This window comes from Catharus ustulatus, chromosome 29 (assembly GCF_009819885.2).
Source record: "Catharus ustulatus isolate bCatUst1 chromosome 29, bCatUst1.pri.v2, whole genome shotgun sequence".
Taxonomy (NCBI): Eukaryota; Metazoa; Chordata; class Aves; order Passeriformes; family Turdidae; genus Catharus; species Catharus ustulatus.
In genome coordinates, this window is record NC_046249.1 from 2,241,257 (window position 1) to 2,265,853 (window position 24,597).

Consider the following 24,597-nt stretch of genomic DNA (forward strand, 5'->3'; position numbering starts at 1 on the left):
AGGGTTAAATCCCATCAGGAATGATCCCAAATCCCAACAGGAATGATCCCAGGGGTTAAATCCCATCAGGAATGATCCCAAATCCCAACAGGAATGATCCCAGGGGTTAAATCCTAACAAGAATTATCCCAAATCCTAATGGGAATGATCCCATATCCCAAAAGGAATGATCTCAAGGGTTAAATCCAAACAGGAATGATCCCAAATCCCAATGGGAATGATCCCAGGGGTTAAATCCTAACGGGAATGATCTCAAATCCCAACAGGAATGATCCCAGGAGTTAAATCCATGCAGGAATGATCCCAAATCCCATCAGGAATGATCCCGAGGGTTAAATCCATGCAGGAATGATCCCAAGGGTTAAATCCCAGTGGGAATGATCCCAAATCCCAACAGGAATGATCCCAAGGGTTAAATCCATGCAGGAACGATCGCAAGGGTTAAATCCCGATGATGCCACCGGGAACGATTCCAGCAGGAGCAGCCGGACCAGACCGGGCAGCTCTGACCCAGATCAGCCCCTGAGTCACCGAGCCGGGACCTGCCCCGGGACCCGGATCTGCTCCGGGACCGGCACCGGGACCCGGACCTGCCTCCGGTACCGGACCGGGCTGGAGCTGCTGCTGAACCGGGACCGGACCGGGACCGCATCTCCGTGCCCGGCATCGCCTGGAGCTGCGGCTCCGGGACCTCCTCCTCGGTACCGGCTGGAGCTGCTCCGGTACCGGGCCCTGCCCCTGCTCTCGCTCCGGCCGCTCCTGAGGCCGTTTCCCCCTGACCCCGCTCCCTTCAGGCTCTGCCGCGAGTCCCGGCCCTCACCCGGCCCGACCGCAACCCCGCCCGCAGAACCGGCTCCGCCAGGCCCCCGGTGCCTCCCCCCCGCTTCCTCCCGCCGGCCCTCCCTATCTGCGGCCCCAGCGCGGCCTGCGCGGGCGGATAAGGGCGGCGGGACCCGGCCCCTCCCCGGGCCGCCATCACCTCAGCCGGCCCCGGGAGGAGCCAGCGCGGCCCGGCCCCAGGGGAACCGGCGGGAGGAGCCGGGCCCGGCCCCGGCGTCCCGCCCACTCCCCGCCCCTCCCAGCGGGCCGCGCTCTCATTGGCTCCCGTTGAGCACCCGCTGTCTCGTATTGGATGTTTTACCCATCGATCAAGTTTAAACCACGCCTCTTTCCGCCCACAGGGCAGAGGCGAGGCGCTCACCACGGGGAAGCGCCGCTGATTGGTCAATGTACCTGTCAATCAAACAATAAACCGCGCCTTTCCCCTCACCGCTTACTACATGGGCGGTGCTACTACTGACTCTTCGCTCTGATTGGCTGCAAAGCAGGCAACCCACCTTTCTATTGGGCAGCGCCGCTGTCAATCATTAGTTTAAAGATTAAAAAAAACCCACCCAACGCAGCGCCCCAGGCCTGGGCAGGGGGCGTGGCCGGGCGCGAGGGTGTCCCAAATCTGCCTGGCAACGGGGGGGGGGGTCCCTCGGGGGGCCGCGAGGGGAGGGGGGGGCACAGCGGAGGGGAGAGGGGGGAGAGGGCAGGGCAGGGAGGGGGAGGAGGGGGAGAGGGGCGGGAGGATGGGGGGGGGACGGAGAGTGAGGGGGGGGCGGGTCCCCCTGCGCGCGCAGCCCCCCCCGCCCCCCCCTCCTGTCAGTGGCCACCTGAGGGAGCCGCCTCCCCTCCCCCCACGGCCCCAGTCCGGGCCGGGCCCCGCTGAGGAGGAGGAGGAGGCGGCTCTGAGGGGGCTCCGGACAGTGAGTGACACCCGCGCCTCACAAACCCCCCCCGGGGGGCACGGGGACAAGGGGACACCCCCCCACCCCACACACACACCCCCTTCCCCCTGAGGGGCGCTCCGGGTTTGGGGCAATGGGGGGGGGGGAGATGCGGGGTGAGGAGGAGGGGGTGGTTGGTTTGTGAGGGGAGAAGGGAGCGGGGAAAACCCGGCCATGGCGAGCGGGAACCCCGTGAGGGACGCGGGGAATTGGGGTGAGCGAGAGCGCGAAAGCGCCGGGGGGGTTCGGGGGGGGATGAAAGTGCGGCCGGGTGCGTGTGTGTGTGTGAACGGACGGGGGGGAAGCGGGGGGTGGAGAGAATAATAAAAAAAAAGGAAAAAAAAAGAGAAAAGGTTGGGAAGTCCGAAGGGAGGGTGGGCACGGGTGAGGGGGTGCCAGGGAGGAGCGGGAGTGCATCCTGGGAGTTGCCCGATAGGCACAGCCACCAGAGCATGTCAGCAAAGGCGGATTATTGGTGCCAGAGCCTTGGGAAGGCGGGGGAGGGGAGTGGGGGAGGGGACTGGGCCACCACCGGGGCCACCAGGCCACGGCTCGGGCAGCGCTGAGGGAGCCCCCGGGCACGGCCGAGCCCCCCCGGGGTGTGACGGGCCCGCGGCCGCGCTCCGGAAACACGGAGAAAGTTTTGGGCACGGAGCGGGGAAACGCGGGGAGGTGCGGGGAAAAGGAGAGAGAGGGGTGAGGGAAGTGCTGAGGGTGAGGGGGAAAAGGGAAGGGTTTGGGGAAAAGTGAAGGGTTTGGGGAAAACTGGGGGATGCAGGAAATGTTGAGGGGTGCGGGAAGTGCTGAGGGGTTTGGGGGGAAATGAGGGATGCAGGAAATGCTGAGGAGTTTGGGGATAAAGTGAAGGGTTTGGGGAAAAGTGAGGGGTTTAGAAATGCTGAGGGGTTTGGGGAAGAGCTGAAGGGTGCAGGAAATGCTGAAGAGTTTGGGGATAAAAGTGAGGGGTGCAGGAAATGTTGAGGGGTTTGGAGAAAAGTGAGAGGTGCAGGAAGTGTTGAATTTGAGGATAAAAGTGAGGGGTACAGGAAATGCTGAGGGGTTTGAGGATAAAGTGAAGGCTGCAGAAGATGCTGAGAAGTTTGGGGATAAAAGTGAAGGGTTTGGGGAAATGAGGGCTGCAGGAAAAGCTGAGGGGTTTGGGGAGAAGTGAGGGGTGCAGGAAATCCTGAGGAGTTTGGGGGTAAAGTGAAGGGTTTGGAGAAAGGTGAGGGGTGCAGGAAATGCTGAGGGGGTTGGGGGGAAATGAGGGATGCAGGAAATGTTGAGGAGTTTGGGGATAAAGTGAAGGATTTGGGGAAAACTGAGGGATGCAGGAAATGTTGAGGGATTTGGGGATAAAGTGAAGGGTTTGGGGAAAACTGGGGGATGAAGGAAATGCTGAGGAGTTTGGGGATAAAGTGAAGGGTTTGGGGAAAAGTGAAGGGTGCAGGAAATGCTGAGGGATTTGGGGAAAACTGAGGAGTGTGGGAAATGCTGAGGGGTTTGGGGAAAATGAGGGATGCAGGAAGTGTTGAGGGGTTTGGGGATAAAGCAAAGGGTTTGAGGAAAAGTGAGGGGTACAGGAAATGCTGGGGGTTTTGGGGATAAAGTGAAGGGTACAGGAGATGTTGAGAAGTTTGGGGATAAATTGAAGGGTTTGGGGAAAACTAGGGGATGCAGGAAATGCTGAGGGGTTTGGGGATAAAGTGAAGGGTTGGGGAAAAGTGAGGGGTGCAGGAAATGTTGAGGTTTTGGGGGAAAACTGAGGAGTGTGGGAAGTGCTGAGGAGTTTGGGGGAAAACAGGAGTGCAGGAAGTGAGGGGTTTGGGGATAAAGTGAAGGGTTGGGGAAAAGTGAGGGATACAGGAAATCCTGAGAGGTTTGGGGGTAAAGTGAGGGGTGCAGGAAGTGTTGAGGAGTTTGGGGAAAAACTGAGGAGTGCAGGAAGTGCTGAGGGATTTGGAGGAAAATGAAAGGTTTGGGGAAAACTGAAGGATGCAGGAAATCCTGAGGGGTTTGGGGAAAACTGAGGAGGGTAGGAAATGCTGAGGGGTTTGGGGATAAAGTGAGGGGTGCAGGAAATGTTGAGGAGTTTGGGGGTAAAGTGAAGGGTTTGGGGAAAACTGGGATGCAGGAAATGCTGAGGAGTTCGGGGAAAAAGAGGGATGCAGGAAATGCTGAGGGGTTTGGGAAAAAGTGAAGGGTACAGGAGATGCTGAGAAGTTTGGGGATAAATTGAAGGGTTTGGGGAAAAGTGAGGAGGGCAGGAAATGCTGAGGGTTTTGAGGAAAAGCGAGGGCTGCAGGAAATGTTGAGGGGTTTGGGGATAAAAGTGAGAGGCGCAGGAAATTCTGAGGGTTTTGGGGGTAACATGAAGGGTTTGGAGAAAACTGAAGGGTGCAGGAAATGTTGAGGGTTTTGGGGGAAAAGTGTGAAGGGTTTGGGGAGAACTGAGGGGGTTGGGGAAGAGCTGAAGGGTGCAGGAAATGCTGAGGGGTTCCGGGAAAAGTGAGAGGTGCAGGAAAAACTGAGGGGTTTGGGGGAAAAAAGTGCAGGAAATGCTGAGGGATTTTGGGGGAAAAAAGGGGATTGGGGGAAAACAGGAGTGAAGAAAATGCTGAGCAGTTTGGGAAAGAGCTGAAGGGTGCAGGAAAAATGAGGGATTTGGGGCAAAAACTGAAAGATTTGGGAAAGCTGAGGGGCTGAAGGGAAAGCTGGAAAACTTCAGGGGTGGCAGGAAAAGGAAAACTCAGGGCTCTGCTGGAAAACTCAAAATCTGAGGGTCTGTCCCAAAATCTGAGTCCTGCAGGAAAACCCAGAGGCTTGGGGCAAATCCCTGTCCCAAAATCCAGGGATTTTTGCCCAAATTTCAGGCTCTGTAGGAAATCCTGAGGGTTTTCCCCAAATCTGGAATTCTGAAAAATCTGAGGGGTCTGGAGTAAAAATCTGGGGTTTGCAGGATAATCTAAAAATCTGATGGGAAATTTGGGAGTCTGTTCCTGAAAACTCTGAGCGTCTGCCCCAAAATCCAGGGATGCTCTGGAAAACTCCAGGATCTGCTGGAAAACCTGAGGGGCTGGGGCAGAACCTCAGGGATTGTCCCAAAAGCCCCAAATCCAGGGGTCCATCCCAAATCCAAGGGATCTGTGGTGATTCCCAGGGGTCAATCCTAAACCTGGGGGTCTGCAGTGAATTCCAGGAATCTGTGTGAAATCCAGGGATCCATCCCAAATCCCAGGGGTCCATCCCAAATTTTTGGGCTCCATCCCAGATCCCAGGGCTCAATCCCAAATCCCTGGGGCCTGCAGTGAATCCCAGGGGTCTGTGTGAGATCCAGGGATCTGTGTGAAATCCAGGCTCCATCCCAAATCCCAGAGCTCCATCCCAAATTTTGGGGATCCATCCCAAATCCTGAAGTTCCATCCCAAATCCCAGGGATCCTAAATCCTCAGGCTTCATCCCAAATCCCAGGGATCCCAAATCTCAGGGATTCCAAATCCCAGTTCATCCCAAATTTTGGGGCTCCATCCCAAATTCCAGTGCTCCATCCCAAATCCCAGGATCCCAAATTTTGGGGCTCCATCCCAAATCCCAGAGATCCTAAATCCTCAGGCTCCATCCCAAATCCCAATTCTCATCCCAAATTTTGGGGCTCCATCCCAAATCCCAGTTCTCTATCCCAAATCCTGAGGGTCCATCCCAAATCCCAATTCTCCATCCCAAATTTTGGGGCTCCATCCCAAATCCCAGAGGTCTGCAGTAACTCCCAGGGATCTGTGTGAAATCCCAAGGGTCCATCCCAAAATCCCAGAAGTCTGTGATGAATCCAAGGGGCCTGTGATGAATCCTGGGGCTCCATTCCGAATTCCAGGGGTCCATCCCAAATTTCTGGGGCTCCATCCCAAATCCCTGGGATTCTGCATTGACTCCCAGGAATCTGTGTGAAATCCAGGGGTCAATCCCAAATCCAGGGGATCTCTGTGAAAATCCCAAGGGTCTGTCCCAAATCCCAGGGGTCTGTGTTGAATCCTGGGGATCCATCTCAAATTTTGGGGCTCCATCCCAAATCCCAGGTGTCTGTGATGAATCCCAGGGGTCTGTGTGAAATCCAGGGGTCAATCCCAAATCCAGGGGTCAATCCCAAATCCAAAGGATCTGTGTGAGAATCCCAAAGCTCCATCCCAAATCCCAGGGGTCTGTGTTGAATCCCAGTGCTCCATCCCAAATTTTGGGGCTCCATCCCAGATCCCAGGGCTCCATCCCAAATCCCTGGGGTCTGTGATGAATCCCAGGGATCTGTGTGAGATCCAGGGGTCCATCCCAAATCCAAGGGATCTGTGGTGATTCCCAGGGGTCAATCCTAAACCTGGGGGTCTGTGGTGAATCCCAGGGATCTGTGATGAATCCTGGGGCTCCATCCCAAATCCCTGGGATCTGTGTGAAATCCAGGGGTCCATCCCAAAATCCAGGGGCCTGTGGAGAGTCCCAGAGGTCCATCCCAAATCCCTGGAGCCTGCAGTGAATTCAAGAGATCTGTGTGAAATCCAGGGATCTGTGTGAAATCCAGGCTCCATCCCAAATCCCAGAGCTCCATCCCAAACTTTGAGGATCCATCCCAAATCCTGAAGTTCCATCCCAAATCCCAGGGATCCTAAATCCTCAGGCTTCATCCCAAATCCCAGGGATCCCAAATCTCAGGGATTCCAAATCCCAGTTCATCCCAAATTTTGGGGCTCCATCCCAAATCCCAGGGATCCTAAATCCTCAGGCTCCATCCCAAATCCCAATTCTCATCCCAAATTTTGGGGCTCCATCCCAAATCCCAGTTCTCCATCCCAAATCCTGAGGGTCCATCCCAAATCCCAGGGATCCCAATCCCAGTTCTCTATCCCAAATTTTGGGGCTCCATCCCAAATCCCAGGGCTCAATCCCAAATCCCTGGGGCCTGCAGTGAATTCCAGGAATCTGTGTGAAATCCAGGGATTCATCCCAAATCCAGGGGATCTGTGTGAAATCCCAAGGGTCTGTCCCAAATCCCAGGGGTCTGTGGTGAATCCTGGGGATCCATCCCAAATTTTGGGGCTCCATCCCAAATCCTGAGGGTCCATCCCAAATCCCAGGGATCCCAAATCCCAATTCTCCATCCCAAATTTTAGGGCTCCATCCCAAATCCCAGGGGTCTGTGATGAATCCAAGGGGTCTGTGTGAAATCCAGGGGTCAATCCCAAATCCAGGGGTCAACCCCAAATCCAAAGGATCTGTGTGAAATCCCAAGGGTCCATCCCAAATCCTGAGGCTCCATCCCAAATTTTGGGGCTCCATCGCAAATCCCAGGGATCCCAAATTTTGGGGCTCCATCCCAATCTTAGGGATCCATCTCAAATTTTGGGGCTCCATCCCAAATCCTGAGGGTCCATTCCAAATCCCAGGGATCCCAAATTTTGGGACTCCATCCCAATCCCAGTTCTCATCCCAATCCCAGTTCTCCATCCCAAATTTTGGGGCTCCATCCCAAATCCCAGGGATCCCAAATCCCTGAGCTCCATCCCAAATCCCAGTGCTCTATCCAAAATTTTGGGGATCCATCCTAAATCCTGAGGGTCCATCCCCAATCCCAGGGATCCCAAATCCCAGTTCTCCATCCCAAATTCCAGTGCTCCATCCCAAATCCCAGGATCCCAAATTTTCGGGCTCCATCCCAAATCCCAGGGATCCCAAATCTCAGGGATCCCAAATTTTGGGGCTCCATCCCAATCTCAGTTCTCCATCCCAAATCCTGAGGGTCCATCCCAAATCTCAAGGATCCCAAATCCCAGTTCTCAATCCCAAATCCCAGGGATCCCAAATTTTGGGGCTCCATCCCAATCCCAGTTCTCCATCCCAAATCCTGGGGCCAATCCCAACCAGGCCCTAAAAAGGATCCCTGGGGAATTTGGAATTCCAAATTCAGGACCAGAAAATTCCTTTTCATTCCTCCCCATCCTCCCTCTGCCTTTTTTTGGGATTTCAGGGGTTGAAAAAATCCAATTCATTCTCAATTTTCCCTCTTTTTCCCTCCTCCTTCCACTTTTTTCTGGGAAAAAATCCAATTTTAGGATTTTTTTAGGGAAGCTGTTAGAAAAAAAAAGAAGGATTTAAAGAAGGATTCATTCCCAAATTTTAATCCAGGAGTAAATTCCCAATGGGAAAATAGAAAAAAAATTCCCATTTTGTGCTCCAAAAAAAAAAAAACCACCCCAAAAATCCTTGAAAAATTCCCATTTCCATGGAATAAAATGAAGCTGAAATTCCCATTTTGTGCTCCAAAAAAACCCAAAATCCTTGAAAAATTCCCATCCTGGGATCCCTTCCCATCCTGGGATTTCCTGCTGGAATTTGGGGAATCCATGGAAAAAAGGCACAGAGGGGAAATTCTGGATTTATCCCTGGAATTCTGGATTTAATTCTGGATTTATCCCTGGAATTCTGGATTTAATTCTGGATTTATTCCTGGAATTCTGGATTCAATTCTGGATTTAATCCCTGGAATTCTGGATTTAATTCTGGATTTATCCCTGGAATTCTGGATTTAATTCTGGGATCACCCAATCCCACCCCACCCCTTCCAAGGATCAGCCACAGCTTCTTTGGGAATTCCATCCCAGAGATTCCCAAAATCCCACCCAAATTCCCTTTTTTTTCCAGTTTAAATCCATTCCTGTATCCCAGAATTCCCATCCCAAATCCCAAATTAATTCCTGTGTCCCAGAATTCCCATCCCAAATTAATTTTAATTAATTTTCCCAGTTTGGGGATGGAATCCATGGAATTTTTCCAAGTTTTGGGATGGAACCCCTGGGATTTTCCCATTTCTAGGTGATATCCAGAATTTTTTTCCAGTTTTGAGATGATATCCTTTGGATTTTCCAAATTTTGGGATGGTTTCTATTGGATTTTCTTGCTTTGGGATGGAATCCGTGGGATTTTCCCAAGTTTTGGTTGATACCCATTGGATTTGTCCAGGTTTTGGAATGGAATCCATGGAATTTTTCCAAGTTTTTGGATGATATCTATTGGATTTTCCAAGTTTTGGGATGGAATCCCTGAGATTTTCCAAGTTTTGAGATTGTTTCCATGGAATTTTTCCAGTTTTGGGATGATATCCATTGGATTTTCCAAATCTTGGGATGGAACCCCTGGGATTTTCCCATTTCTGGGTGATATCCAGAATTTTTTTCCAGTTTTGAGATGATATCCTTTGGATTTTCCAAGTTTTGGGATGGAATCCCTGAGATTTTCCAAGTTTTGAGATGGTTTCCATGGAATTTTTCCAAATTTTGGGATGATATCCATTGGATTTTCCAAGTTTTGGGATGGTTTCCATTGGATTTTCTTGTTTTGGGATGGAATTTTCCCAGTTTGGGGATGGAGTCCATGAAATTTTTCCAAGTTTTGGGATGGAATCCATGGAGTTTTCCCAATTTGGGGTGATATCCATTGGATTTGTCCAGTTTTGGGATGGAATCCATGGAATTTTTCCAAGTTTTGGGATGATATCCATTGGATTTTCCAAGTTTTGGGATGGAACCCCTGGGATTTTCCCATTTCTGGGTGATATCCAGAAATTTTTTCCCAGTTTTGAGATGATATCCATTGGATTTTTTCCACTTTTGGGATGTTTTCCATGGAATTTTCCCAGTTTTGGGATGGTTTCCATTGGATTTTCCTGCTTTGTGATGGAAACCATGGAATTTTCCCAGTTTGGGGATGGAGTCCATGGAATTTTTCCAAGTTTTTGGATGATAGCCATTGGATTTTCCAAATTTTGGGATGGTTTCTATTGGATTTTCTTGCTTTGGGATGGAATCCATGGGATTTTCCCAAGTTTTGGTTGATACCCATTGGATTTGTCCAGGTTTTGGAATGGAATCCATGGAATTTTCCCAAGTTTTGGTTGATACCCTTTGGATTTTTTCCAGTTTTGGGATGGTTTCCATTGGATTTTCCTGCTTTGGGTTATTATCCATAGAATATTCTCAATTTTGGGGATGGCATCCATGGAATTTTCCCAAGTTTTGGTTGATACCCATTGGATTTGTCCAGGTTTTGGGATGGAATCCATGGAATTTTTCCAGTTTTGGGATGGCATCCATGGAGCTTTTCCAAGATTTTCCAGCTTTGGGGTGAAATCCATGGAATTTTCCCTGGGATCATCACAGGGAAATCGTGCAGGAATATTTGGGATTCCCTGCAGCTCCCTCCAAATTCTGGGAATTTGGGGATTTTAGGGATTTCTTTTTATTTTTTTGATTGGGACAACATGAGGGTGAGGGAAAAAAAGAGAAATCTGGGAATAATTAATAATTAATAAGAGCTCACATTAATTTGGTGTAAAATAATTGAAATTTCGGATTTTTGGATCCGACTCCTGCAAAACTTCCTTGGAAAATCTTTCCTGAAATCCTGGGGATGTCATTTGGGAATTCTGTGGGATCTGGGGAGATCTGCTGAGATTTTCGGGGAATTTTCTGGGATTTAGGGGAAAACTCGGCAGGATTTGGGGGAGATTTGGGGGAATTCTCCTCGTCCTTGGGCTGCTCGGAGCGGCTTTTTTGGGCTCGGGGAATTTTTTGGGCTCGGGGAATTTTTGGGATGGGAGCCGTGCCCTGCCCCTGTCCCGGTGCCTCCCGCGGCCGCTCCGCGACTCCTGCATCGGCCACTGCTGCTGTCCCCTCTCTGTCCCCTGTCCCCTCTGTGTCCCCTCTCCCGTCCTGTGTCCCCTGTCCCCTCTCTGTCCCCTCTCCCCTTACTCTGTGTCCTCTCGGTGTCCCCCCCGTGTCTCCCCGCTGTCTCCTCTCCGTCCCCTCTCTATCCCCTCTCCCCTCACTCTGTGTCCCCTCTCCGTCCCTCTCTGTCACCTGTCTCTCCCCTCGCTGTCCCCTCTGTGTCCCCGCCGTGTCCCCTGTCCCCTCACTCTGTGTCCCCCCTCTCCGTCCTTCGCTGTCCCATCTCTGTCCCCTCTCTGTCCCCTCCCTGTCCCTTCTGTGTCCCCCCTCTCCGTCCCCTCTCTCTGTCCCCCCGCTGTCGCCTCTCCGTCCCCTCTTGTGTCCCCTGTCTCCCCGCTCTCCGTCCCCTCCCTGTCCCCTCTCCATCCCCTCTCTATCCCCGCTCTGTCCCCTCGCTGTCCCCTCTCCGTCCCCTCTCTCTGTCCCCCCTCCATCCCCCCTCTGTCCCCTCTCTATCCCCGCTCTGTCCCCTCTCTCTCCCCTCTCTGTCCCCTCTCTATCCCCTCTCCGTCCCGTCCCTGTCCCCTCTCTCTCCCCTCCCTGTCCCCTCTCTGTCCCCTCTCCCTGTCCCCTCTCCGTCCCCTCTCTGTCCCCTCTCCGTCCCCTCTCTGTCCCCTCTCTGTCCCTCCCTGTCCCTCCCTGTCCCCTCTCTGTCCCCTCTCTGTCCCCTCTCTGTCCCCTCTCTCTGTCCCCCCTCTGTCCCCTCTCTCTCCCCTCCCTGTCCCCTCTCTCTCCCCGCTCTCTGTCCCCTCCGTGTCCCCTCTCTCTCCCCTGTCTCTCCCCTCTCCATCCCCTCTCCGTCCCCTCTCTGTCCCCTCTCTGTCCCCTCTCCGTCCCCTCTCTCCACGTGGCCTCTCCCCGCGCGGCGCTGCCCGCGCGCCCCCCGCCCGCCGCCCCAGCCAATCAGCGCCCTCCTCACATCCCCCGCGCGACCCCCGCGGCCAATGGCGTCCCGCGACACAAGCGCGGTTCCTCCCGCGCCGCGCCCGGAAGCGGCGGCGGCCGCAGCGCCGTGAGGGGCCCGGGCCCGCCGCGCTCCCGGTGCGCTCCCGCCGCTCTCCCCTCACAGCCGTCCCCACGCCGTCCCCTCCCCGTCCTTCCGCCATCCCCTCGCTGTCCCCACACCATCTCACCGCTGTCCCCACGCCGTCCCCTCCGCCGGCCCCGCCGCCCGGCCGCCCCGCCCCGCGCATGCTCCGCCGGTAGCGCCGCGACTCCCTCCATGTGTGAGGAGCGCATTATCGGCACCGGCGGGGAGCCACGGGAGCCGCCGGGAAAGCCCCGCCAGCCGCGGGGCAGCGCCGGGCACAGCGCGGGGACAGCGGCGCGGAGCCGGCACCGGGGCCGGGCTGGGCTCGGAGCGAGCGGAGCAGCGCCCGGACACTTCTCCCGGTAAAAGTTCTGCCGGCGTTCATCGCCTCCGGTACCGGAGCTACGGAACCGCCCCGCCTTTGGGGAGAGCAGAGGTCAGCGGGAGGGAGAGCTGCCGCTCAACTTGCGGCGTTTCCCGGCCGTGCGGGGAGCCCGGAAAGTGCAAAGTCCCGCTGGCCGCGGCTCCGGCCGCCCCGAGCCCCGAGCCGGTGGCACCGGGGGGACCCCGGGACCCCGGGGCTCGTCCCCCGCTGGAACCCCCAGCCCCGCCGCCCTCCCAGCGCCCCGGGGCGCCGCCGGCTTTTGTTTGGGAAAGTTGCTGCGGGCTTTCCGCCGGGCTGCTTCCTCTTCCTCCTCTTCCTCCTCCTTCTCCTCCTCCTCCTCCTCTTCCTCCTCCGCCGCCGCCCCGAGCGCTCCGTGCCCGCTGCCCTCCCCCCCCCCGCACCGTGCTCCGGGTGCGGGACACGGGGGGACACGGGGGGGACACGGAGACCCCCCCGAACCCCCCCCGGTCACCCGGTGGTCACTCCGTGGTCACCCCCCCGGTCACCCCCCGGTCACCCCGAGCCTCTCCGGCTCCATCCCCGCTGTCCCAACCCTCCATCCCCCCTCTCACCGTGCCCCCACCCCCGGTACCGCCCGGTGCCGCTGCCCCCCGCTCTCCCCGAGCACGGGGACCCCCCCCGACCCCCCCCGGTCACCCCATGGTCACCCTGTGGTCACCCCCCGGTCACCCCGAGGCTCCCCAGGTGAATCCCCGGTGTGCAAAGGCGCGGTGCCGGGCGGTGTCGCCGTGGCCGGTGCCCCCCGGTGCCCCCCCGGTGCCCCCCGGTGCCGGAGCCCCGCGGTGGCCGCGGCCGGGCCGTGCGGCCGGGCCGGGCCGGGGCCGTGTCACAATAAGAGTCCCCGCCGCCCTTCCTGCGCCCCGGGGCACCGGGAATGGCACCGGCATCGCATCGGGATCGCGATGTGCTGCCCGGCACCGGGATCGGGATCGGCACCGCGATGGGCACCGGGATTGGGATCGGGATCAGCACTGGGATGGGCACCGGGACCGGGACTGGGATCAGCACTGGGATGGGCATCAGGGTCAGTGCCGGGATGGGCACCGGGATTGGGATCAGGATCAGACTGGGATTGGGATCAGGATCAGCACCGAGATTTGGATCAGAATCAGCACTGGGATCAGCACCAGGATTGGGATCAGGATCAGTGCTGGGATGGGCACTGGGATTGGGATCAGGATCAGCACTGGCACTGGGATTGGGATCAGGATCAGCACTGGGATGGGCACCGGGGTTGGGATCAGTGCCGGGATGGGCACTGGGATTGGGATTGGGATCAGGATCAGCACCGGGATGTGCTGCCCTGGATCGGGATCAGCACCAGGATTGGCACTGGGCTTGGGATCAGGATCAGCACTGGGATGGGCACAGGCATTGGGATCAGGATCAGTGCTGGGATCGGCATTGGGATCAGCATTGGGATGGGCATCGGGATCAGGATCAGCACTGGGATTGGGATCAGGATCAGCACTGGGATTGGGATCAGGATTGGGATCAGGATCAGTGCCAGGATAGGCACTGGGCTTGGGATCAGGATCAGCACTGGGATTGGCACCAGGATCAGAATTGGAATCAGCACCAGGATCAGTGCTGTACTGGGCTTGGGATCGGCACCAGGATTAGGATCAGGATCAGCACTGAGATGGGCACAGGGATTGGGATCAGGATCAGTGCCAGGATGGGCATCGGGATCAGCACTGGGATTGGCACTGGGATCAGGATCAGCATTGGGATGGGCACTGGAATTGGGATCAGGATCAGCACCGGGATTGAGATGAGGATCAGCACTGGGATTAGGACTGGGATCAGCACCAGGATGTGCTGCCCTGGATCTGGATGGGCACCAGGATTGGGACTGGGAGGTACATTGGGATCAGCACCAGGATTGGGACTGGAATCAGCACCAGGATGGGCACTGGGATCAGTTTTGGGATCAGGATGAGCACTGGGATTGGGACCAGGATCAGCACCATGATTGGGATTGGGACTGGGATCAGCAACAGGATGTGCTGCCTGGGATCAGGATTGGGACCAGGATCAGCACTGGGATCAGCACCGGGATGTGCTGCCTGGGACCAGGATCAGCACTGGGATCAGGATTGGGATCAGCACCAGGATCTGCTGCCCAGGAGCAGGATTGGGACCAGGATCAGCACTGGGATCAGCACTGGGATCAGGATCAGCAGTGGGATCAGGATTGGGATCAGCACCGGGATGCGCTGCCCAGGATCAGGATTGGGACCAAGATCAGCACTGGGATCAGGTTTGGGACCAGGATCAGCACTGGGATCAGCTCTGGGATCAGGATTGGGATCAGCTCTGGGATCAGCACTGGGATCAGCACTGGGATCAGCACTGGGATGCGCTGCCCCGGAGGATCCCGGGGGTCTGGGGGGATGTGGGACAATCCCGGCCTCGCACAGCACTCGGTGGGAAAAGGGAACTTGGGAATTTCGGGAATTCCAGCCAGGATTGTCTCTCTCTCGATGGAATCCTGCCAGGATCTGGGGTTGGGATTCACATCCTGCCTTTTCCCAAGCATTCCTGACTGATTTTCCACGATTTTCCTCAATTTTCCCACCCCTCCGCTCAGTTTTCCTTTGGCTTTTCTGAGACTCTCCCCCATTCCTGGGGTGGAATTCCCGAGCTCAGGGATTCACCCCTGGCTGTCCCAAACCCTGGGAATGTTCCCAATCCCAGCCCTGGCTCCGGGATGGCTCCGGGATGGCTCCGTCCTGCCGGGAAGCGGAGCTGGGGCTGGGAGAGTCACAGGAAGTGACACCGGAGGGGCCTTTGGGAATCCGGGATGGCAGCGCCTGGAGCTGCCTGGGATCAGCGGGAAAGGGCTGGGATCGGGCTGGGGTCAATGGGAAAGGGCTGGGATCAGTGGGAAAGGGGCTGGGATCGGTCTGGGGTCAATGAGAAAGGGCTGGGATCTGACAGGGAGTTTGGAAAGGGGCTGGATCTGACAGGGATCAATGGGAAAGGGGCTGGGATCGGTCTGGGGTTTGGGAAAGGGGCTGGGATGTGACAGGGATCAGTGGGAAAGGGGCTGGGATTTACCTGGGGTTTGGGAAAGGAGCTGGGATCTGACAGGGATCAGCAGGAAAGGAACTGGGATCTGTCAGGGATTTTGGGAGAGGGTCTGGAATTGGCCTGGGGTTTGGGAAAAGGGCTAGGATCGACCTGGGATCAATGGGAAAGGGTTTGGGATCTGACAGGGAGTTTGGGAAAGGGGCTGGATCTGACAGGGATCAATGGAAAAGGGCTGGGATCAATGGGAAAGGGGCTGGAATCGGTCTGGGATCAGTGGGAAAGGGGCTGGAATTGGCCTGGGGTTTGGGAAGAGGATTTGGGATCTGACAGGGAGTTTGGGAAAGGGGCTGGGATCTGACAGGGATCAATGGAAAGGGGCTGGGATCAGCCTGGGGTTTGGGAAAGGGGCTGGGATCTGACAGAGATCTATGGAAAGGAACTGGGATCTCACAGGGATTTTGGGAAAAGGGGCTGGATCTGACAGGGATCAATAGAAAAAGGCTGGAATCTGTAAGGGATCAGTGGGAAAGAGTTGAGATCTCACAGGGATCAGTGGGAAATGCCTGGGATTGACCTGGAGTTTGGGAAAGGGGCTGGGATCTGGCAGGGATTTTGGGAAAGGGGCTGGATCTGACAGGGATCAGCGGGAAAGGGGCTGGGATCAGTCTGGGGTTTGGGAAAAGGGCTGGGATCTGACAGAGATCCATAGAAAAGGGCTGGATCTGGCAGGGATTTTGGGAAAGGGGCTGGGATCAGTCTGGGGTTTGGGAAAGGGGCTGGGATCTGACAGGAATCAGTGGAAAGGGGCTGGGCTGGGATCAGCCTGGGCTTTGGGAAAAGGCTGGATCTGACAGGGATCATTGGGAAAGGGGCTGGGATTGACTTGGGATCAGCAGGAAAGGGCTGGGATCGACTTGGGATTTGGGAAAGGAGTTGGGATCTGACAGAGTTTGGGAAAGGGGCTGGATCTGACAGGGATCAATGGAAAAGGGCTGGAATCTTTAAGGGATCAGCAGGAAAAGGGCTGGGATCAGTCTGGGACCAGTGGGAAAGGGGCTGGGATCTTACAGGGATCAGTGGGACAGGGCTGAGAACTGACAGGGATTTTGGGAAAGAGGCTGGATCTGACAGGGATCAATGGAAAAGGGCTGGATCTGACAGGGATCAGCAGGAAAGGGCTGGGATCGGCCTGGGATCAATGGGAAAGGGGCTGGGATCAGTCTGGGGTTTGGGAAAGGACTGGGATCTGACAGAGATCCATAGAAAAGGGCTGGATCTGACAGGGAGTTTGGGAAAGGGGCTGGATCTGACAGGGATCAATGGAAAAGAGCTGGAATCTGTAAGGAATCAGTGGGAAAGAGCTGGGATCTGACAGGGAGTTTGGGAAAGGGGCTGGGATCGGCCTGGGATCAACGGGAAAAGGGGCTGGGATCTGGCAGAGATCAGTGGGAAAAGGGCTGGATCTGGCAGGGATTTTGGGAAAGGGGCTGGAACTGGCCTGGGCTTTGGGAAAAGGGCTGGAATCTGACAGGGATCAGTGGGAAAGGGGCTGGGATTGGCCTGGGGTTTGGGAAGAGGGTTTGGGATCTGACAGAGAGTTTGGGAAAGGGGCTGGGATCGGCCTGGGGTCAATGGGAAAGGGCTGGGATCGGTCTGGGATTTGGGAAAGGGGCTGGGATCGATCTGGGATTTGGGAAAAGGGCTGGATCTGGCAGGGATCAGTGGGAAAGGGCTGGGATCAGCTGTGGTCAGTGGGAAAGGGTTTGGAATCCGACAGGGAGTTTGGGAAAGGGGCTGGATCTGACAGGGATCAGCAGGAATGGCTGGAATCTGCTGTGGATTTTGGGAAAGGAGCTGGGATCTGACAGGGATTTTGGGAAGGGGACTGGAATTGCCCTGGGATCAGCAGGAAAAGGGCTGGGATCTGCCAGGGATCAGTGGGAAAGCCGTGGATTTTGGGAAGAGGGCTGGGATCTGTCAGGGATTTTGGGACAAGAGCTGGAAGTGGCCATGAATCAGTGGAAAGGGGCTGGAATCTGCTGTGGATTTAGGGAAAGGGGCTGGGATCTGACAGGGGTCAGCAGGAACAGCTGGAATCTGTCAGGGATTTTGGGACAGGAGCTGGAAGTGCCCCTGGATTTTGGGAAAAGGGCTGGGATCTACCTGGGATTTTGGGAAAGGGGCTGGAAGTGCCCCTGGATTTTGGGAGAGGAGCAGGAATCTGCCTGGGATCAGTGGGAAAGCGCTGGAGGCTGGGAATGCTGGAAATTTGGGAATGCTGGAAATTTGTAAATGCTGGGAAGTTGAGAATGCTGGAAATTTGAGAATGCTGGGAAGTTGGGAATTCTGGAAAGTTGGGATATTCTGGGAATGTTTCAAATCCCAAAATTCCAGATCCAAACAGAGGATGTTGCTGATGGAATTCCAAGGCAGGATATGAATCCTGAAAGGGAATAAATCCCTTTTTTTTTTTATGGATTTATGGAATTCTGGGGTGGGAAGGAGCTCTGGGATCAGCCAGGGATATTCCCACTATCCCAGATTTTTCCAGGCTGGCCTTGGACACTCCCAGGAATTCTGTGCTGCTCCCTCTCCAGTTTTTTCCCAGTGATCCCAAACTATTCCAGGATTTTCCCACTCCTGATCCAACCAGGAGCTCCCAAACCCGAACACGTCTGGAATTGCAGAATTCCACAATTTCCCAGTGGGAATCCAAGGAATTCCAGCTCTCCCAGATCCTCAGAGCAGCCAGGGCAGCTCCAAATTCCAAAGGATTTTCAGGGATTTTTCCCAGATCCTCTTAACCACGAACAGCTCTGGGTGAGCTCTGTTAATTCCTGCTGGAATTCCCGGGATCACGGGGCCGGAGCGGCCGGAAAATCCTGGGAACGGCCCCAGGCTCTGGGTCCAGAAAAAGTGGGAATGAGGGAAAACTGGGAATGAGGGGAAATCCTGGGAATTCCATGGATGGAGATGGGAATGAAAGGAAATCTGGGAATGGAGGGAAAACTGGGAATGGAGGGAAAACTGGGAATGAAGAGAAATTGGGAATTGCATGGATAGAAATTGGGAATGAAGGGAAATCTGGGAATTGCATTGATGGAAACTGGGAATGGAGGGAAATTTGGAATGAAGAGAAATTGGGAATTCCATGGATGGGAACTGGGAATAAAAGGAAAACTGGGAAATGCATGGATGGAAATGGGAATGAAAAGAAATCTGGGGATTTCATGGATGGGAATTGGGAATGAGGGGAAAACTGGGAATTCCATGGATGAAAGCAAAAGGAAATGTGGGAATTCCATGGATGGGAACTGGGAATGAGGGGAAATCTGGGAATGGAGGAAAACTGGGAATTCCATGGATGGAAATTGGGAATGAAGGGAAATCTGGGAATGAAGGGAAATCTGGAATTCCATGGATGGGAACTGGGAGTGAGGGGAAAACTGGGAATTCCATGGATGGAAATTGGGAATGAAAAGAAATCTGGGTATTCCATGGAGAGAAACTGGGAATGAAGGGAAATCTGGGAATGAAAGGAAATCTGGGAATTGTATGGATGGAAACTGGGAATGGAGGGAAAACTGGGAATTGCATGGATGGGAACTGGGAATCAAAGGAAATCTGAGAATTTCATGGAGGGAAATTGGGAATGAAGGGAAAACAGGGAATGTCACTGGTGGGAACTGGGAATGAAGAGAAATCTGGAAATTCCATGGATGGAAGCAAAAGGAAATCTGGGAATTCTATGGGTGGAAATTGGGAATGAAAGGAAATCTGGGAATTTAATGGATGAAAATGGGAATTAAGGGAAATCTGGGAATGAAGGGAAATCTGGAAATTCCATGGACGGGAACTGGGAAATCTGGGAATTCTCTGGAATTTCTGGGAAACAGAAACCAGGAAAAACCTCGGGCAGGGCCGGATCCAAGGGAAAATCCCAACTTTGGGAATAAACTCAGGATCCTGCTGGGATCCAAACCTCAGGAATTCCTTGGGAAAATTTGGGAAGAGCCATCCCTGGGAACCTGGGAATGCTCCAGGCTCATCTGGGGGGGATTTTTTGGGAATCTCAGGCTCCCTAATCCATGGGAAAACTCTGCAATCCCATGGGATCCTCTTTTCCTGGGAATTCTGCTGGAACAATCCCAGATTTTTATTGGAATTGTGGTTTTATCCCAATTCCCTCTCAGGAATTCCCAATTTTCACAGCAGTGTCGTTGTTTTGGGATTCCCAATTCCCAAATCCCAGTCAGTGCCAGAATTCCCAAATCCTGGGAATGTTCCTGGCTCTGGGTGGTTGGGGTTGTGTTGATCCAGCCAGGATTGTTCCTTGGGGAATGTTGGAATTTGGGAATGTTGGAATTCAGGAATGTCAGAATTCCAGGGATTTTTCCCTCAGGAAATGTTGGAATTCCAGGAATTTTTTCCTTGGGAATGTTGGAATTTGGGGATGTCAGAATTCCAGGGATTTTTCCCTTGGAAATGTTGGAATTCCAGGGATTTTACTCTCTTGGGAATGTTGGAATTTGAAAAGGTTGGAATTTGGGAATGTTGGAATTCCAGGGATTTTTTTCCCTCAGGAATGTTGAAATTCCTTGGGAAATGTTGGAATTCCAGGGACTCTTCCCTCGGGAATGTTGGAATTTGGAAATTTTGGAATTTCAGGGATTTTCCCCTTGGGAATATTGGAATTATAGGGACAGTTCTTTTGGGAATGTTGGAATTTGGGTATGTCAGAATTTGGGGATGTTGGAATTCCAGGGGTTTTTTTCCCTTGGGAATGTTGGAATTTGGGAATGTCAGAATTCCAGGGATTTTTCCCTCAGGAAATGTTGGAATTCCAGGAATTTTTTTCCTTGGGATTGTTGGAATTTGGGGATGTCAGAATTGCAGGGATTTTTCCTTGGAAATGTTGGAATTCCAAGGATTTCCCCCTCAGGAATGTCAGAATTTGGGAATATTGGAATTCCAGGATTTTTCTCTCTTGGGAATGTCAGAATTTGGGAATGTTGGAATTCAGGAATGTCAGAATTCCAGGGATTTTTCCCTCAGGAAATGGAATTTGAGAAGGTTGGAATTCCAGGGACAGCTCCCTTAGGAATGTTGGAATTTTGGAAGGTTGGCATTTGGGAATGTCGGAATTTGGGAATGTTGGAATTCCAGGGATTTTTTTCCCTCAGGAATGTTGGAATTCCAGGGATTTTTCCCTTGGGAATATTGGAATTCCAGGGACACTTCTCTTGGGAATGTTGGAATTTGGGAATGTTGAGATTCCTTTGGGAATGTTGGAATTTAGGAATGTCACAATTTAGGAATGTTGGAATTCCAGGGATTTTTCTCTTGGGAATGTTGGAATTACAGGGACAGTTCTTTTGGGAATGTTGGAATTTGGGAATGTTGGAATTCCAGGGATTTTCCCCTTGGGAATATTGGAATTATAGGGACAGTTCTTTTGGGAATGTTGGAATTTGGGAATGTTGGAATTCCAGGGATTTTTCTTTCTTGGGAATGTTGGAATTTGGGAATGTTTGGATTCAGGAATGTCAGAATTCCAGGGATTTTTCCCTCAGGAAATGTTGGAATTCCAGGATTTTTTTTCCTTGGGAATGTTGGAATTTGGGAATGTTGGAATTTGGGGATGTCAGAATTGCAGGGATTTTTCCTTCAGGAAATGTTGGAATTTAGAGGATTTTTCTCCCTTGGGAATGTTGGAATTTGAGAAGGTTGGAATTTGGGAATGTCAGAATTTGGGGATGTTGGAATTCCAGGGACTTTTCCCTTGGAAATGTTGGAATTCCAGGGATTTTACTCTCTTGGGAATGTTGGAATTTGGAAATTTTGGAATTCCAGGGATTTTTCCCTTGGGAATATTGGAATTCCAGGGACACTTCTCTTGGGAATGTTGGAATTTGGGAATGTCAGAATTTGGGAATGTTGGAATTCCAGTGATTTTTCTTTCTTGGGAATGTTGGAATTTGGGAATGTTGGAATTCAGGAATGTCAGAATTCCAGGGATTTTTCCCTCAGGAAATGTTGGAATTCCAGGAATTTTTTCCTTGGGAATGTTGGAATTTGGGGATGTCAGAATTTGGGGATGTTGGAATTCCAGGGATTTTTCCCTTGGAAAAATGTTGGAATTCCAGGGATTTTCCCCCTCAGGAATGTTGGAATTTGGGAAGGCTGGAATTCCAGGGACTCTTCCCTCAGGAATGTTAGAATTTAGTAATGTCAGAATTCGGGAATGTTGGAATTCCAGGGATTTTTCCCTTGGGAATATTGAAATTCCAGGGACAATTCTCTTGGGAATGTTGGAATTTGGGAATGTCAGAATTTGGGAATGTTGGAATTCCAGGGATTTTTCTTTCTTGGGAATGTCAGAATTTGGGAATGTTGGAATTCCAGGGATTTTTCCCTTGGGAATGTCAGAATTTGGGAATGTTGAAATTCCAGGGATTTTTCCCTCAGGAATGTTGGAATTTGGGGATGTTGGAATTTGGAAATGTTTGGGTTCCTTTGGGAATGTTGGAATTTGGGAAGCTTGGAATTCCAGGGGTTTTTCTCTCTTGGAATGTTGGGATTTGGGAATGTTAGAATTTTGGAAGGTTGGAATTCCAGGATTTTTCCCTTGGAATGTTGGGATTTGGGAATGTTGACATTTGGGAATGTTGGAATTATTCAGGAATTCCAGAATTCCCAAATTCTCCCCCTCTCTCTCCCGCAGCTCCTCGGCTCCGGCTCATCCCGGCGGGACCCCATGACCTTCCCTGGCAGGTGAGAGACAGGAATTCCGGGAATTTATGGGATTGGGATTCTGGGACTTTATGGGATTGGGAATTCTGGGATTTTATGGGATTGGGAATTCCAGGAGTTTATGGGATTGGGATTCTGGGATTTTATGGGATTGGGAATTCCGGAATTTTATGGGATTGGGAATTCTGGGATTTTATGGGATTGGGAATTCCGGGATTTTATGGGATTGGGAATTCCAGGAGTTTATGGGATTGGGATTCTGGGATTTTATGGGATTGGGAATTCAAGGAGTTTTATGGGATTGGGATTTTAGGCCTGGAATTTTGGGAGGGAGTGAATTTCATCCTGGAACAGCTGGAGAGGGGCTCCAAGGGGACCCTGCCCAAAAATCTCCCCAGGGATTGGAGCCAGGATTTGAGGAATTTGGGATTTTTAGGATTTTGGGGATTTGGGGTTTTTGAGGCTTCGGATTTTTTTAGATTTTGGGGGTTTGGGACTTGGGATTTTTAGGATTTAGGGATTTTTGGAATTTGAGGATTTTGGGGATTTGGATTTTTTGGAGATTTTGGAGTTGGGATTTCTGGGGTTTGAGGAATTTTGGGATTTGAGGATTTTGGGGTTTGGGATTTGAGGAATTTGGGGATTTGGGATTTTTAGGATTTGAAGAATTTTGGGATTTGAGGATTTGGGGTTTTTGAGGTTTCAGATTTTTGGAGATGTTGGGGTTTGGGATTTGGGGATTTTGGGGTTTGAGGATTTTGGGGATTTGGGATTTTTAGGATTTGAGAATTTTTGGGATTTGAGGGTTTTGGGGATTTTGGCTTTTTGAGGTTTGAGGATTTTTGGAGATTTTGGGATTTTGGAGAATTTTTGGGTTTGGAATGCAGGATCTGGGATTTGGGAGCTGGGAATGCTCAGGGAGGAGCCACGGCCGAGCTCTCACCTGGCCAGGGCTCACCTGTGTCACTGCTCACCTGTGTGTGTCTCACCTGTCCCAATCTCACCTGTGTCAGCTCTCACTGTCCTGGGCAGCTCTCACCTGTTCTGCTCTCACCTGTGCAGGTCTCACCTGTCCCAGTCCCTCCTGTCAGTTCTCCCCTTACCTGTGTCAGTGCTCACCTGGGCAGGGCTCACCTGTTCTCTCACCTGTGTCAGTGCTTCCCATGGGAGATCTCACCTGGGTCAGCTCTCCCCTCACCTGTGTCAGCTCTCACCTGTGTCAGCTCTCACCTGTCCTGTGTTAGTTCTCCTCTCACCTGTGTCAGTTCTCCCCTCACCTGTGTCAGGTCTCACTGTCCTGGGCAGATCTCACCTGGGCAGGTGTTCCCTGTCCCCTGCAGGTCTCACCTGTGCAGGATCTCACCTGTGTCAGTTCTCACCTGGGCAGGTCTCACCTGTGTTAGTTCTTCCCGTCACCTGTGTCAATTCTCACCTGTTCAGGATCTCATCCTCACCTGTGCAGATCTCACCTGGACAGGTCTCACCTGTGTCAGTTCTTCCCGTCACCTGTGTCAGTGCTCACCTGTGTCAGGTCTCACCCTCACCTGTGTGAGTTCTCTCCTGTGGAGGTTCTCACCTGCCCTGTGCAGGTGTTCCCCTGGCTGGGTTCTTACCTGTGGCAGTGCTCACCTGGGCACCTCTCACCTGTGTCACCTTTCACCTGTGTCAGTTCTCCCCTCACCTGTGCAGCTCTCACCTGTTCTGTGTGTGCTCCCCCAGGCAGCTCTCACCTGTGTGAGCTCTCACCTGTGTCAGTTCTCCCCTCACCTGTGCAGCTCTCACCTGTGCAGCTCTCACCTGTGCAGGTCTCACCTGTGTCAGTTCTCACCTGTGTCAGCTCTCACCTGTGTCAGATCTTTCCTCACCTGTGTCAGTTCTCCCCTCACCTGTGCAGCTCTCACCTGTTCTGTGTGTGCTCCCCCAGGCAGCTCTCACCTGTGTCAGGTCTCACCTGTGCAGGTCTCACCTGTGTCAGTGCTCACCTGTGTCAGCTCTCACCCTCACCTGTGTCAGTTCTCTCCTGTGGAGGTTCTCACCTGCCCTCTGCAGGTGTTCCCCTGGCTGGGTTACCTGTGGCAGTGCTCACCTGGGCAGCTCTCACCTGTGTCACCTTTCACCTGTGTCAGTTCTCCCCTCACCTGTGCAGCTCTCACCTGTGTCAGATCTGTTCTCACCTGTGCAGCTCTCACCTGTGCAGGTCTCACCTGTGCAGCTCTCACCTGTCCCAGGTGCTGCTCCCTTGTGGGAGTTCTCTGCTCCCCCCGTGCAGGTGTTGGCTTGAGCAGGTGCTCACCTGAGTCAGTGCTCACCTGTCCCAGTGCTCACCTGTGTGAGTCTCACCTGTGTGAGTCTCATCTGTCCCAATTTCACCTGTGTCAGTGCTCACCTGTGTGAGTCTCACCTGAGTCAGCACTCACCTGTGTGAGTCTCACCTGTCCCAGTCTCACCTGTGTGAGTCTCACCTGTCCCAGTCTCACCTGTGTGAGTCTCACCTGTCCTGGTCTCACCTGTGTCAGTGCTCACCTGTGTCAGTGCTCACCTGGACAGGGCCTCACCTGTGCTGGATCTGTGGGATCTCACCTCTCTCAGTCTCACCTGTCCCAATCTCACCTGTGTGAGTCTCACCTGAGTCAGTGCTCACCTGTGTGTCTCACCTGTCCCAATCTCACCTGTGTGAGTCTCACCTGAGTCAGTGCGCACCTGAGTCTCACCTGTCCCAGTCTCACCTGTCCCAGTCTCACCTGTCCCAGTCTCACCTGTTCCCATCTCACCTGTCCCAGTGCTCACCTGTCCCAGTGCTCACCTATCCCAATCTCACCTGTGTGAGTCTCACCT

At 53.3% G+C, this 24,597-nt stretch overlaps 1 protein-coding gene across 1 annotated transcript in view; it reads left to right on the forward strand.

The window, feature by feature from the left end:
* Positions 1–1,650: 1,650 nt before the first annotated feature.
* The window catches only part of GATAD2A (GATA zinc finger domain containing 2A), a 55,609-nt gene continuing 32,662 nt past the window's right edge, over positions 1,651–24,597 (forward strand). The window contains exons 1-2 of the mRNA XM_042780041.1: positions 1,651–1,751; positions 21,734–21,783. The gene's annotated coding sequence lies outside the window, so the exon portion shown is untranslated. The remainder of the gene's footprint in view (positions 1,752–21,733; positions 21,784–24,597) is intronic.